The sequence below is a fragment of the Mus pahari genome, chromosome 7, assembly GCF_900095145.1.
Source record: "Mus pahari chromosome 7, PAHARI_EIJ_v1.1, whole genome shotgun sequence".
NCBI lineage: Eukaryota > Metazoa > Chordata > Mammalia > Rodentia > Muridae > Mus > Mus pahari.
In genome coordinates, this window is record NC_034596.1 from 26,304,841 (window position 1) to 26,321,256 (window position 16,416).

Below are 16,416 nucleotides of genomic sequence, written 5' to 3' on the forward strand. Positions count from 1 at the left end.
CTGAGCAATCTAGGCGGCCCCTACAGTACTTTCTTAATGTAACTATATAATGTTTCTTAGTGTAGATTCTGACTCATATGCTTTCCCTCAAGCTTCCTTCCTGCCCTCTTTGCAGTGCCCTAGTGGATCCCCATCTACTGAGAATACAGTCCAGGCTTCCTGATGGCCTGGAGAGATGAAGAAGCTGACTTTATTCCAACTCTCACACAGTCTCTCTCTCTCTCTCTCTCTCTCTCTCTCTCTCTCTCTCTCCACCTAAGTGAGCTTGTGCCTGTCAATCTCTGGTTCCCATGTGTTCTACAAGCCTACAAGCTTAGCTGCTGGTGTTCTTTACTTCTCACGTCCTACACTGATTCCCATCACCAGTGAAGACTCCATCCAGCTACACTGCTTGCAACTGCATCCTGATGTGTAGCAAGAATCAGTAAACACCAGGAGGTGGAGTCCAGAAGGAAGAGGGTAGACAATGGGGACCCTCTCTCCCCTCTCCTTCTCCCTCTCCTTTCCTCTCTCTTTCCTTTTCTCTCTCTTTTCCTCTTTCTCCTTCCAACTCGGAGTGCAGTGAGCAGCTTTGCTCCATCCCACACTCTGGACATTGACTTGGGGCTTCACTCAGTTCATTAAAAGCAATAGAGCCAGGGATCAGCGCCTCTCAAACTAAGCATAAAAGCAAGTCTCTTGTTCTTTAAGCTGATTTCCTCAGGCTTTTTTGTCACATCGACAGGAAACTAGTTGACATTTTCCTGGGGCTCCTTGTGAAACCCTTCAGGAGGCTGAATCTTTTTCACTATTTTCTCCTAAGCTCATTAAAGTTCCTGGAGTCCACAGATACAGAGACATAAAAACCAGATGAAATGAGGGGCGTGGGGCTCTGGTCATTTCTGTAAGTATCTGGGGGGACTTCCCACAAACAGCTATTTCATGATGGGAGCTGGCCCCTCTTATTAAGCCCTTAGAGTCCTCTTAATTTTAATTTCTGCTCTTTATGCTGGTGTGTGTGTGTGTGTGTGTGTGTGTGTGTGTGTGTGTGTGTGTACTGATGATAATTTTTAAAAATTTTACAGGCTCAGAAATCAGACCATCAAGTTCATTTTCATGTATCACCAATATTTATTTCAGGCTGCTGTGTGCTACCAAGGATAAATACAAGTAAAATCTAACAGTGACTGTCACTGGGGCAGTTATAAGTCTTAGACTTTTATCTCAAGTGTGATTGGCTTGTCCTTGGTGGAGAAGAAAACTATATCAAGAAAGGTTGATGACATCATTGACCTTGGAAAGTGTCCTTTTTTTTTTTTTCTCTTAGAGCTGGTTTCTCTAACTTTAATTTTCAACTAATGCCTTCCATGCTGAGATGCAGGCTCTATACAAGCCCGGTGGTGCAATTGCAGTCACACTGATGAATCTGCTCAGGCGCTGGTCCAGCTCAGTTCTCATTGTGTTACCATCTGTGGAGGGTGGTGTTGCTCTATGGACTCTCCGTTCTGAAGACAGCGCCCATGGGTCTTTGGTTGGCAGTTCAGCCATCAGGAACTTTAGTCCAGTGAAGGTTAAACCTGGAAGTCGATTGTCATTTTTCTTCTTATTGGCTGTCTGGTCTCAGACCCACCTAAAGGAGAGGTTGCTATAAGATCATTAACGTGTTTTGTTGGGTTGGTGGCCACTATAAGAAGGTAGAATTAAAGGATCTCATTAAGCACAAACCTCAAGAATATGAAGTGCCAAATAATAGATGGCAAGGGGAGGTAGTTAGACAGTGGAAGATGAGAAGTCCAATCTCTTGAACTAAGTGATACATGATGGGAAGTCACCAATGCCTTGATTATCTTCTCATTTGTATAAGGAAGACTCAGACTCAATAAACTTTAGAGTACATTTTAGTCATGAAAACTCTCTTGAATGTAGGAGCTGGAAACTTAATTACAAAGGCAAAATATACAATAAAGCAATCTCTGATAAAACATTTATAATTACTGTAGTGGTTCGAATAAAAATGCCTTCCCTCATAGTCCCAGAGAGTGGAGTGGCACTATTAGAAGTTGTGGGCTTGTTAGAGTAAGTGTGGCTTTGCTGGAGGAAGTGTGTCACTAGGAGGTAGGCTTTGAGGTCTCATAAGCTCAAGCCTGGCCAGTGAGTCACTGTCACTTCCTGCTGCCTGGGGATCCAGATGTAGAACTCTCAGCCACCTCCCCAGCACCATGTCTACTTGCATGTTTCCATGTTTCTTACCATGATGATAATGGACTAAAAGTCTGAACTGTAGCCCAGCCCCAGTTAAATGTTGTGCTTTATAAAAGTTCTTGAGGTCCAGTGAGAAGTGTTTTGTTTCCTATTTTATTTTATTTATATTTTCTGTTTTCCTTTGTGGGGAAGGACACAAGGTGAAGGGTGGTATCTCTTCATAGCAACAAAACCCTATCTAAAACAAACTGAACAAAGATTGGTTTAAATTTTTTCCTCAAGTTTCCACAGCCATAATGCAGAATGTATTAACTGTGCCACACACTCACATGTAGTGTATGTCTGCTCTCAGAATATAACTTTCTTTTCTTTTGTTCATTTTGTATTTCCACCTCTCTTAAGTAATATTAGAAAAAGAAGAATTTCGAAAAATATTTTTAGTACGGGCAGAAAAAGTGCATGTATTTTTACGTTTTGGTAGATACGCACTGTGTTATAACATCTCACTTCTGGAGTTGTTGAGCAAAGCATCCATAGTATTATATGAATAAATGCTCATGGATGTATGCCAGTAAAGCTTTATTTATAAAAACAGAAAGTGAATAGCATTGTGCTCAAAAGGCCATCATTTACAGACTTCTAACTTTTTTTTAAAAGAAACTATAGACAACTTTTAAAATAAAAATTCAACATGGTCATTTTACTGAACTTCTAAAGAACATCTTTTAACCAAACTTTATATGTTTTAAAGATTATCTTAATCACCAAGAATCTTTCATATATTTGTCCTACATAACATGATAATGTGAAACATGCATTCATTTGTGGAATGGCTAAATTTAGCTAGATGTCATATATATATATATATATATATATATATATATATATATATATATATGCTCACATAGTGTTTTCAAGAGCACAACACATGATTCTTTAACTCTGCTCACCAAGGCACATGACAAATCTCTCAGACACACAGCTTTTATCTAAGTGAGGCTGTGACTGACCCACCAAAAAGATCTCTAAGACACACAGTTCTTATCTAAGTGAGGCTGTGTCCTCCCATGGCCACTACAGCCTGTGCAAACTGCTATCACACACACACTGATTCTCTGAGGTAACTCTTCAACCTCCTTCATCTTGCTGTTGACAATCTCTTTCCCTCCCATTCTCTGTATTGTGAATGAGATGCACATCTCACGACAACCTTTGAACTCTGTGCTCAAAAACTCTTGAGAATCATTGCCAGCAGCAGAATCATCCACTGTCCCTTAGCAAATCAGCACCTTTGAACGGCACACCATCTCAAGGTGCCTATGGCCAGGGAATGTGGAGTCGCGTAGCAGAGCATCAGTTGGATCAAGCTTCTCTCAAAGTTCAGCTTACACAGGACTTACTTTTGAGTAGGTTCGGTGGTTGTCCAGGGTTCAAAAGATAAGGGATGTTGCACTGAGGCCTTCTTGCCTTCCCAAAGCAGAACTTGCATTGTGATGGTTATTGAGGGAGGGGCATCCTTGTTACTTCATTTTATAAGTGATATTCCAGTATGATTAGCATATGTGGCCATGAGAGGGAGGCCTGGGATGTAGCCTAACTACCAAAGTTAGGACATGACATAGCTACTGGGGGACTTTCAGCAGCTGTCCCCTAGAAGGACCAATTGTTCAAGACAGACTCAGGAGTGGTAGGGGTGGGGCTGGGTATGTAGGTGTGTGGCTAGGTATGTATTAGGTAATGATCCTTGTTTCAGACTTATGGAACTTGGAAACCTAGAAGTATCAGAGGAACCATCCCTCACTTAATCATTTGCCTAACTGAACGTGTTTCTATTGTAAACAATACTCAAAATGCTCAAATTAACATAAGTATGCATCTATAATCAGTCACTTAGTCAAATCGTTCCCATACAAGGACTGTGGAGACAGCTCAGTCAGGAAAATGCTCACCTTATCAGCATGATCACCTGAGTTAGATCCCTGAACCTATACACAAACTAGGGCTCTTCGATACATATTTATGATATAATCCTAGCTCTGTGAAGGCAGAGAGGATTCTTGAGACATCCTGGTCAGCTGATACAGCTTAATCAGTGGGTAACAGATCCTGTGAGAGAATTCATCTCAGTAAAGAACGTGGATAGCTCCTGGGTAATATCTAAGGATGATCACTAAGTTCTAAACACTTGTGCACAAATATTTGTGTGCACATGTATATACAGGAATATGTATACATGTTCTAACATATAGACACAAATACACATACATACATGAAAGAAAGAAAGGCAGTCTCGTTTTCGTAGAGTTGACGACTCTTCTGGAGGATTTTTAGTGATTCATTGCTGTGGAACCATTTAAAGCAGGAAGAACAGATCACATCTGTCTTATAAGCATCCTTTTGCTACCTTAGCACTAGTGAGGTAACAGATTCGAGGAGTCCTTTCCCATTTCTCTCATATGGCAACGCACAAGGCCATTGCTTCATACTACAGAGCCAAGGTGAGAAAAGGCATTCTAAAGTAAGCTTGCATCCAGCTTGTGAATTAAAGCTAGCCTCACACAGTTGAAGACACACTGGCATTTCCTTATGTTTTATTTATGAAGTCTGTTACCATGGGATGTTGAAATACCACTTAGAAGAAATCTTGAAATTGGTCTATCTCAGAAACCCACAGACATAATCCTTTAGGAAGGAGTGGAAGTGTCTTGGTGCTAGAGTTGATATTCTGTTTGCTGTCCACATCCACGTGAATTTTAAACTCGCTCTTGCATGCATTTGATTGAGCGAAAATTCCCGTTCAATTTGAGATCCTGCAAAGACCTGTCTCCGGTGAGAGCAACACTAACTCATTGTTAGTAGAAGTCCTCATTTAGATGATTATTGTGTGCTAATGAGGGAACAATACTTATTTTTGTGAGGCCTTGAAGAAATGTGTTTCCATAGAAACTACAAGGCCCCCCCATTAAATCATTCAGCACCAGAAAAGTTAACTGTACAGAGCTGGCTTGATAGCCTTCTAGACTCAGCTTTTGGATGGAGCCTCTGGCTCCCACATAGACCTTCAAAGACCACAGTGGCACCTTCAGAGTCTATGGCAACCTTGCATTTCTGGCATAGTCTGGCAAAAGGCTCTTGTCTATGGGGTGGCAGATCAAGTTGTGAGTATCTTAGGTCACACATGATGTTGGGTCTCTATTAGGATAGACTATTAGTGTGAATGTGAAGATACTTCAACATTTGGTGACAGGGCCTTATGGCTTGGCAAAATGGGTGGAAAACCTTATGCCCACTAAAAGCAACTTGAGACCAAAAGATTAGACCTAGAGGTCACAGAACAGGAGATTGAGCTCATGTCCCCACCCAGGGGAGATGAGCACACTCCTCCTAATGTCCTAGACATTTTTAGCTCACTCTGTCTCCCAGGGGCACTTCCACTCTCTCTTTAAAAAATACATGGTCTGTCTAGACACTGGACCCTTGTCCTTGTTCTGAGTAGTCCTTTCCTTTATGTCTCTTTTCCCAAGTCTTGTAGAACACACATCTCCCAGTCTGTTCTTCCACAGCTTAGTATTTACTGATAAACATATCCTTTTCTGTAATCTTCTAGCATGAGGGACTGTGTCTTGTCTACATCTGACATGTCAAACCTTAAACACAGCAGAAACCATCTATTGATGAATCCTGAATGTATCCACTCAGTTGAAGGTTATATTACAGTGTTTGTAATATCAATGATGATGGTACTGAGTAGTGGTGAACAACTGTGAGAGTCTCATTAAAGAGAGGACACAGAAGAAGCTGGCATCCAGTCTGCACAGCAGGCATGCTGTTATTCTACAATGGTTGTGTGATTAAGCACTAGGGTTTGAGATACTGAAGGCCTGCTTACTCTGCTCTCATCTTGAAACAGACTTGAGGCACATCTGAACGCTCATCCATCCCACTTCTTTGACTCCCCTTGTTTTTGGTTTTTCTGGTTTATCTTTACTGTGTGTCTCCTCTCTCCATCCTGTTCTCAGAGTCCTAGTGTGAGAACACTGAGCTCCATCAGAAGCTGTGGGCAGAAGGTTGGGTTCAAGTCGGTGGTTTGTGGCGAGGCCTTTGGATGTCAGAGAATTCTGGCCCACCTCACCATCCATGTCACTTTTGTTCATTATTTCACAGACACACCTGACTCTGGCCTGTGCTTCATGGGTAGTGAAAGATTCCGTAAGTTAATCAATGTCTCCTCTCAGAGCTGTGCTATGGCAGTATCACAAAGCTGTGCTTGTCCATAGTACTATATGTAGGAGGAACAGTGCAGCAGCCTCTGCATAAACTCCTGGGCTGGGCAGCCACAATGGCATCTCCTGCAGGAGGACCTAATTGAGGACTACCTGAGAAACCAAGGATTGCTGATGCAGACAATACCACTTAATCAGGATTCGCTGTTTAGAAAAGATGCTTTCTTGGAACAAATGGAGCACGGGTGGAAGGTATTAAAGGAGTTTGCAGCAGTGTTCAGAGGAGCTTGCTGAAACCTTTCTCACCTGCTCCAGGAGCCTATGCCGTGAAACCGCCTCACCTCCAACATCCAAGGGCAATTAGGACTGGGCAGTGGGCACTCCAGGGCATGGGAAACATCACTAAATGGGGACAAGCCACACAGATGGGTAGGAATGACAGGGACTGTGCTTGTAACTTATGCCTGTACTCTTTAAGAGGCTGAAGAAGGGGGACTGATTACTGTGAATTTAAGGCCAACCCAACCTACATTGTGAATTCTAGGGAAGCCTACGTTACACAGAAAGAGATCACAACCACCCCCACCACCATGACCACCACCACCAAACAAAAACTAATAGGATGGAAGAAAGAGAGGGAATGGAGAACAGAAGAGAAAGAATAAAGAAGGAAGCAGGAAGGGGAGGGGAAGGAAAGAAGGAATGAATCGAGGTTGTGGAGGGCTAAGAGGGAGGGAATGGGAGGAGAGGGGAAATATGGACAGGAAGAATAGAAGAGAAGGAAAAGGGATGCAAAAGGAAGAAGAGGAGTGGAAGGAAGAAAGGAAGTAAGCAGAGAGAGAGAGAGAGAGAGAGAGAGAGAGAGAGAGAGAGAGAGAGAGAGAGAGGAAGAAGAAGAGGAAGAAAGGGAAGAAGGAAGAAAAGAGAGCAGTAGATTTAGGATCATAGTTCTAGCTGACAACTCCATCACCTGATGGACAAGTCATTTGCTCTCTGAGCCCAGGTGTGCTAACCTGGAGCCCTGATGGCCTTGAGAAGGAGAAGCTGTGGGTACTTAGATTAGAGATAGGAATTCCTGAAAGCTATGCTGCTCAAGGCTTTTGGAGCTATTCAGCTGGTAAAATGCAGCCTTCGCCAAAAATAGACTGCAGCTAGCCCCATCCTTGCTCACTTGGGAATACCTGTGGTGATTGGAACCAGGAGCCCCTTCACAGATACCGGAAGCCTTGGTCTCTCTGCTTCCCCAACCGTGCTCTGCGGCATTCCAAAGTGTTTCAGTTTGAATGTACCCAGGTCTGAGGAGGGACAAGCTTGGAGTCAGGGTGCAGGCAAAGCTTTCAAGGGTTCCATGGTGAACTCAGGTGCTAGGAACACAGAGTCCCTGTTATAAGGAGGCAGCCGTATTCCTGGCATCCAAGGCTGTGGGGCCAGAACCCATCAGGAAGGCTAAGTCCCTGTGGATCCTACTGCTCCATGGAGCAGCTGAGCCTGTGGGCTTCATTGGAGCCCTATTGAAAAGCAGGCAGGACCACAAGCTTGGTAATCCAGTTACATCAAAATGCCCTAGGCTCATTTTTAGAAGGATTTACTTTGCCTTTATCTTGTATTAGGCATATACGCTTTGTCTCCAAGAACATTGGAATCCTTTTAAACTATAGTGCATTTAAGTACTAATATTTAAAAGATGAATTTTCTATTCAATTTAACATAAAAATATTTAAAAAGGTTTTCTTTCATACCATCAAACAGAGCATCACCTGGGACCTCCTAGTAGCAGAGAGACAATTATTGAGCTTGAAAATTTCATCAATAAATAAACCCCAGACAGGAGAGAGTGCGGATTTAAGGAAAGGTCTTTTGCTAAAAGAAACACCCAACCCCATAAGTGTTGCAAGTGTGACCGTGTCACCTGTGCATCAGTAAGCGGCTGAGGGGAGAGAGGCTATGTCTATGCTCAATGTTCTGACCTATGAACATGATTAGTAGCCTAACATTCCCTGAAAAAAAAAAAAAAGAGCCTGAAAAGACCACAAATCCTGTGCCAGGCAGTTCCAGACAGGCTCCCGAGATGGAGACTACTAGAACCCCATCTGGGACTGTGAGCCCTGGGAGTGAGCCCAAGACAGACCACCCTTGCACAGGGCCACACAGGCAATCCGGGTGAGGAGTCAACCCCAAATGACCACCAGACCAGTGACGTGGGTCCTTAACAGGGAGCTCGATTGAGACGACCATCAGTCTAGCGTCACACAGCTATTGGGAGACAGATCCACTATGACCCCTGCGTGACATCATACTGCATGAGCATAGCACTACCGAGATGACTCCTCAGATGACCCCAGACACTCAGAGACCCTGGGTGCCACTCAGAGGAGCAAGTGAGTTGTGTAGAAATGGAAGAAAAAAGAGAAACAGATGGATGTAGGTACAATAAAGAGGCAGAACTGGAGTTCATGAAGGGGCGGGTACTACAGAGCCCACATTCTAGTACCTCCATGACACAGCGCAAGAATAGGATATCAGAGGGGAGTCACAGTGAGATTCCAGTATTGACAGAATAGCAAAACCAAGAGTCCTTCGTGCCAGATCAAGGAATCATTGCAATCAGCATTTGTAAGCAATGAAGTGTCGGGAAAGGGGTATGCTGGAAGACACATTGTGACGCACTACAGCTTCCAGCATGAGATTTTATTTTCTCTGTTGGGGGGAGGTTGCAAGGTTGGAAGGTGGGTAGGAGGGGAGAGGAATGTGACTGGGATTGGAGTGCATGATGTGAAATTTACAAAGAACCAGCAATAATAAGTAAATGAGTAAATGAATAAATAAAATGATAAGTTATAAAGGAAAAACAACTCCCCTCATCCTCGTGTGTGTGTGTGTGTGTGTGTGGTGTGTGTGTGTGTATGTGTGTGTGTGTGTGTCTGTCTGTTTGTCTGTGCAGGCCAGAGAACAGTGTCCCTGTCATCCAGACGCTTCCCCGCTCTGTCCCCTGCTGCTTCTCCTTCTCTCTTTTCTCCCTCTCTCTGTGTGCTCAATCTTTGTGTCTTTCCCCCTCCCTTCTGTCTCCCTTCCCATTCCCAGAACCAGTGAACTTGCTCACCTGAGAGCAATTTCCCAGTAAACCTGTTTTTACATTAATCTGGTATGAATTGGCTCATTTCACAGGCAAAAAAATAAATAAATAACTTATCATGAATTTTATTTATTTATTTTTTTGGGGGTGGTTTAAAATTCATTTGTGCACTCAGCATTCAAGTTGTACTGTCCAAAGACCCATTTTATCTAAGATAGTGCTCTAGCATTCAATCAATCACACTTTCAGGGTGCCGCTCATCACCGTAAGAGTGATCTTCATCTTGAATCAGCAGTGGACTACAGGGAGCACTGATGGTTGTCAGTTTGAAATTTCAGAAAGATGTTTTGTTAATACTAAGAATACAGTGACACTTTCATGGAAGCTTCAACTACTCTGCGAATCCTTTCTAGAGACACAGTATTGCTTCCTCTGGTAGCGGTTTCAGATCTGATAAGCTAAACCCTGGTTCTCATGACCTCTGGATCACACTGTCCTGGGTGTCTTTTTACAACTGGAAACTCTTTGGGCCACACAGTACAGCTCCTATTTAGGTCAAATGGTGTGTTAGTCACGTTTCTGTAGCTGTGATAAAACACCACGAACAAGGCAATTTATAGAAAGAAGTAAGAGTTTATTTGATCTCAAAGTTACAGAGAAGTAAGTCTATGACCATGGGAGGCATGCTATCAAGCAGGCAAAACATCCAGAGTAGGAAGCTTGAGAGCCCACATTCATTTTTTAAAAATTAATTATTTTATTATTTACATCTCAAATGATGCCCCACCTCCTGGTTCCTCCTCTCAGAGTTCTTCTGCTCATCCCCCTTTCCCTTCACTTCTGAGAAGGTGCCCATCCCACTGGGTAACCCTTCACCCTGGGGCATCAAGTCTCCCACAGACAAGGCACCACTCTGCTACATATGTGCATGGGGAGGTGCTTTAGTCTAGCCTGTGTATGCTCTTTGGTTGTGGCTCAGTCTCTGGGAGCTCCCAGGAGTTCAGGTTAGTTGACACTGTTGGTCTTCCTATGGGGTTGCCATCCCTTTCAGTTCCTTCAATCCTTTCCCTAACTCATTGGGGCTCCCATCCTCTGTCCATTGCATGGCCATGAGTATCTGCATCTGTATTAGTTAGCTGTTGGTAGAACCATTCAGAGGACAGCCAAGACAGGCTCTTGTCTGCAAGCACAACATAGCATCAGTAATAGTATCAGCGTTTGGTGCCCACCCATGNAATGGATCTCAAGTTGGGCATGTCATTGGTCAATCGTTCCTTCAGTTTCTGCTCCATTTTTGTCTCAGAATTTCTTTTAGTCAGGAAAACTTCTGGGTTAAAAATTTGGAAGGTAGGTTGACTTCTCCATCCCTCCACTGGAAGTCCTGTCTAAGGTGGTTTCTAGGTTTCATCTCCTCATGGTAGGCCATTTCAGCTAAGGTCACCCAGACAGATTCCTGGGTGCTTCTTACATCCCAGGTCTCTGGGACATTCTAGAGGATCCTCCCATCTTCCCATGGCAGCTACATGTTTCCATTCATTCTCTTGGCCCTGTGGGCCTCTCCCCTGTCTCCCTCCCCCCATCCCAGTTTCACCCCATACTTGATCCTGTCTCTCTTCCCCCCTCCCCTCTCCTACCCAGGTTCCTCCCTCTTCTATATCCCACAATTACTTTGTTTTCCCCATCTAAGTGGAATTTAAGCATCCCACAGACCCTAAGAAGTTAAACAAGAGAGCTTACATTCTTAACAGCAAGCCTGGAATAGAAAGAATGAACTGGAAGTAATGCCAGCTTCTGTTTGTTTGTTTGTTCTACATCCTGGACACAGTTTTCTCTTTTCTGTCCTTCATCTCCTCTAGTACCTGACCACAACCTGACCTCCCCACATATACCAATCCAGGCTTTTAATCTCAAAACCCGCCATAGTGACACATTGCCTCCTGCAAGGCCACACTTTTTTTATTAGATATTTTCTTTTTTTATATTTCAAATGTTATCCCCTTTCCTAGTTTCCCCTCTGAAAATCCCCTCTCCTCTCTCCCTTACCCCCTCCCCCTGCTCCCCAACCCACCCACTCCCATTCCTGGTCCTGGTATTCCCCTATACTGGGGCATAGAGCACACTTCTTAACCATTCCCACGTGATGCCAGCACCCGGAGACTGAGTATTTAAAGGCCTGAGACTAAGGAAGGCATTTCATTCAAAGTAGCACATATGGAGTCAGTGCAGTGAGCCTGTGCTTAGGGATGCCTTGGACACCCAAACCATATGAAACACTTAAACACTCCCCAGGATAATGTTGTACCACTACTAGTTTTGTACAAAATACTCACTGAAGAGCTCAGATCTGAGACATTACCTGTTTAAGGAATGTCCTAATATAGGACATTATATGTTTAAGGAATCAAGGAGGTGAAGAGGGTGGAGGTGGAGGCGGAGGCTGTGTGTATGAAACTCACAAGCTTTCATCCGTACCTCACTTTTCACACTGTCATGTAGGAACACAGAAAAATCACAGTCCTGCATGCAGGGGCCCATGGCTGAGTTCATCTTCTCATTGCAGAGGAAACCAGGCAGGAGTTCCACTGAGCATGAGCTTCAGACTGTCTACACTCTAGTATGTGTCTGGAATGTCTTGCCCAAGGGACCATGTGAACCTCAGATGGTCATGATATGATCATATAGTGTGTGTGGAATTTCTGACCCAAGAGACTACTGAACTGTCAAGACCCTTGACTTGCATTCGTATTCAGTACATTTAATTCCTTACCTTATTTTCTCCTATGGCTTTCTCTTCTTCCTCCTTCTCTTCCTCCTCCCCCTTCTCCTCTCCTCCTTCTCCTCTTCTTCTCTTCCTTCTCTTCTTCTTTCTTCTTTCCATTCTATGGCAAATCTATCCTTTGCTTTGGGTTCCTCTTTCTTTGGGCTGGTCCTGGATTGTCAATGGATTGCTCCAAAGGCAGTTTCCTACCAAAACTGCTATGTTTTTTTTTTTCCTTGTTCATGCCACTTCTAAATGACTACTTTCTAACATAGAGCCATGTTTAGTAGAAGACTGACTACATTACTCCTCTTATTTTCTTGGTTTTCTGTTTTTCAGTTTTTGTAATAGAAATACAGAGATTTAAGAGAAAACTCCTTCATGCATCTGCAGCGAAATCTAACTGTCTAAAAGATGAAGGCTCAACATATTTTTAAAATTTATTTCTCTCCTGAGTTGTCATTGTCCAAGTTTATCTTCAGTTTTTTTGTTTTGATTTTCTTTTAATAATGACATTAGTCCTATCGGAGCAGAACCACTCTGCCCATTGCCTGTTAGATCCTACCTTGGAAAAGACCATCATTATGATGCTTTTAATTTTTTTCTGTGTTACTCTATATGCTCACTGAAAGATGCCTGGAGGGAGCTTTGCACTAATTATGTTCAGATGTCTGTTTCTGGGATTTCCACTCATCTCTCTCTTGACCATGTTATGGTGAGTACCACTTATTTTTATTTCACTATCTGCGTGCATGGATTTTGAGATTTCAAACATTTCCTTTAAAATATGGAACATATCATCAGTGCTGTGTGAAAACAATAGCAGATCCAGCATCTAGAGAACGAAATTCCAGAGGCAAAGAAACAGGAAGATCATATCCCACACAGCTGGTTAGCAGGGCCCATGCTTGCCCCTCATGTTTGCTGTCCTTCCTGCTATTGGTTGAATATCCTTGTTGTTAGGCTGGAGAGGAAACCCCAGTTGTGGCCTACAGTAGGTCGGGGTGGGTGGCTCCTTAGTGTCCTGGTAACACACAGACCACTGAGGTCTTCTTTTGAAACAGGTGTTGAGGTTCTATAAGTTAGTGTTCCCCTTTCAACCAGTTATGTGAAAACAGCTATGGCTGGGATGCACCTCGGACTGAAGAAGTTTCTCAGTGGTAGAGCAGTAGCTTAGTGTACAGAAGGCCTGTGCTTCCATATGCAGTAAGGCAAAAAGAAGAATAGATAAGCTAAGAAAACAACAATAATAACAACAATGTTTTGCAAGACATGATGGGGTGTGTTGATAGACCACAGAGCAGAGGTTCTCAACCTTCCTAACACTCTGATCCTTTAGTACAATTCCTCATGTTGTGATGACCCCAATCTTAGAGTTATTTTAACTGCTACTTCATTGCTGTTGTTATGAATCATTATGTAAATATCTGAAATGTAGGAAGTCTGATATGTGACTCCTGTGATAGGGTTAACCCTACAAAGGAGAGAATTTATAACCCAGAGGTTGAGAAACTAAATAAGTAACTCTGTTTGATTGATCGGTGTGGCACAGAGACGCTGAGAAGTCCTTTGACATTGCTCTTATTTTCCAGGACACAGCTAAAACCATCCATGTGTAACTCTGAATTTAGAGTGTTAATACAGAGAAAGAAAAGTTTATATTCAAAGGACCATGGCTTGAAGAAAGTCTCAGGCTAAAATTCTTCCTCGTTCCTGTTATCTGAACAAGCCCTGTACAGGACATTCCCTCTAGGAATTACAATAATCCTGAGCACAAAGACACCTTAACACACACAGGGTGAAGGGAGATGCCTTAACCCAGTTCCTCCCTCCTGTATCACTGGTCAGGAAACAGATGGTCCATGTGCATATTAGAATGGTGAGGATTATTTCAAAAACTTAATGCTATCATTTCATGATCTCATTTAAAAAGTGCAAAGCTGAAGTGATTTTAAGTTTGACTCAAATCCTAAAACCTTTGTAAGTGAATGGTAGGTCTAATCCCTCACAAGCCACCAAAATCTCTGGGCAGCCAAACCGTGTCTGAGGAAGCAAAGCGTGCCTGATGATACCGGGGATCCTGGTTTTCAAAAAAAAAAACAAACAAACAAACAAAAACCCTACAAGATGGGAATTATCAGCACAGCATAGGAGGAAGAGGCACAGAGACCAAGGAAGCAGAGATCTCATTACTAAACATGAGAGTGTATGAGCAATAAATTCTACACCAAAGCTCTGAGAAGACCCAATGGAAGACAAGAGTCTTCAAAATACATGGTGTTAGGTAAATCATAATAATTCCCCATGCAAAGGACTGATATTGGGCTCTACCATCATATTCAAAATTAAAAATCTAAGATGAACGCAAATTAAATGCGCCACCAGATATAATAGATCCCCTGGGGAAGAACCTGAAAAGCCCACTGACTGGGCCCTGGCAATGATGGCTTCCATATCACGATAGAAATTCAGGTTGCAGAACCAGAAGTATATAAACATGACCTAAATCAAACCAAGCTTCCACTGCATAGCAAACGGAACAGCAAAATGAAGCAGTAGCCTGTGGATGAGGGAAAATATTTGCAATGGGGCCTCTAGGGTTAATATCAGATTCAACAAGATTGTGTAAAATAAATGGCCTGATTAATGGCCAGAAGACTTGAAAAGAAACTTCTCAAAGAAGACATAATGATGGCCAACAGCTGTAGGAAAAGGCTGTCAGCTCTGCGGCTCAGCAGGGGATGCAGACGCACCACAGTGAGGTGCCATCCTGCACCTGCAAGGGTACCCACTATCAAACAGCCAAAAGAGAACAGATTCCATGGAAATGTGGTAAAACAGGAATACTTACAGATTGTCAGCAGGCACTCACACTAGCTCAACCATTATGCAAAATATGGAGATTTCTAAAGGGCTTAAAGATACAACTCCTAGAAAACCCACAAATCCATCCTCTGTGTGCACACCCAGAGGAAATGGGGTAAGTGTCTCAAAGGGGTATCTGCAGTGCATAGACCCATTCATTATCACCAATATTTGTACATGACCCAAATATCTGGTAGACAGATGGACAAGGAAACTGTAGTACCCACATGCAGGGGAATGCCAGCCACTGGAAAGTAACGCACAGGCAGAGAAGTGCACAGCAATGCTAAGAATAACAAGGAACAAAATGGGAGGGGAAACCACTTCTCCCTGTGAGGTTCTCTTCAAACTGATCTATCCTTTCTAATTTAATGAATACCCAGGTACACATTATAAATAAGAATAATCATATAAATATATGGGTATGTGTAACTTGCAATGTGTATAGTTTCCTAATTAGAATATAAATTCCTGAGAGCAAAATTGCATGCAATGCCTTGTTCATATGCGTCTCCACAGTATTACCCAAATCACAGACAGTCGATAGTCTTATTAGAAACTTCCTTATGACTTCCTGATTACTCACACTATGAGAATGGTATCACAACAAGTCCTTTCCGCAATAGCTCCAAATCAAATGGTCTAAGCTCAGAAATACTCACACATGAAGTCAAAGGTTCTGGAAGTCATGGTTCTAAAGTGTTTAGGGTAGCAACAAAGCGATTACAAAAAGCAGAGTAGGACAAAACACAGCAGGGAATTAAGTTAATTCTGACTCAGGCTTATGATAGAAGATAGGGTAGTTACCAACATTATCATACGGAATACTTGAAACAGCACAGCACATCTACAACATTTTAATTTGAGAAAATAGCTTGTATAGAGTAGCTGTAGCTAAGGCCATATTTACAGAGACAGACCCAGTAACAAATTAAAACAGAACCTAAAAGGGTTCCTTTGAGCAAAAAGACAAATTGTAACTTTCCCAGCAAGAACCAGGAAGAGGTGTGGGAGACAGCACACCCACCCTCAGGTGTTAACACATTTCAAGAATGTCCTTCTGAAAATGTCATGCCAAAGTGAGAAATAGGAGCTGCACAGATATTTACAGTCAATAAGGAACATAAGAAAACTACGTATCTTGCACAGGGTCTTTCAAAACACACCCAGAGGGACCCAAGTATCACCTCTTATTTTTATGTCATTGGCCTTAGGTGACACTGTGTTCCTGCTAGTCAGCTGGTGAAGGTGGAGGCAGAGTCACTCCCACTTCAGGTCATCAGTGAATGACACGTCAGAAAGAAGCAATGTTGAGT

At 42.8% G+C, this 16,416-nt stretch overlaps 1 pseudogene; it reads left to right on the forward strand.

Moving 5' to 3' along the window:
* The first annotated feature begins 8,277 nt into the window (after positions 1-8,277).
* Positions 8,278-8,399, forward strand: LOC115064480 (annotated as a pseudogene).
* Positions 8,400-16,416: the final 8,017 nt, after the last annotated feature.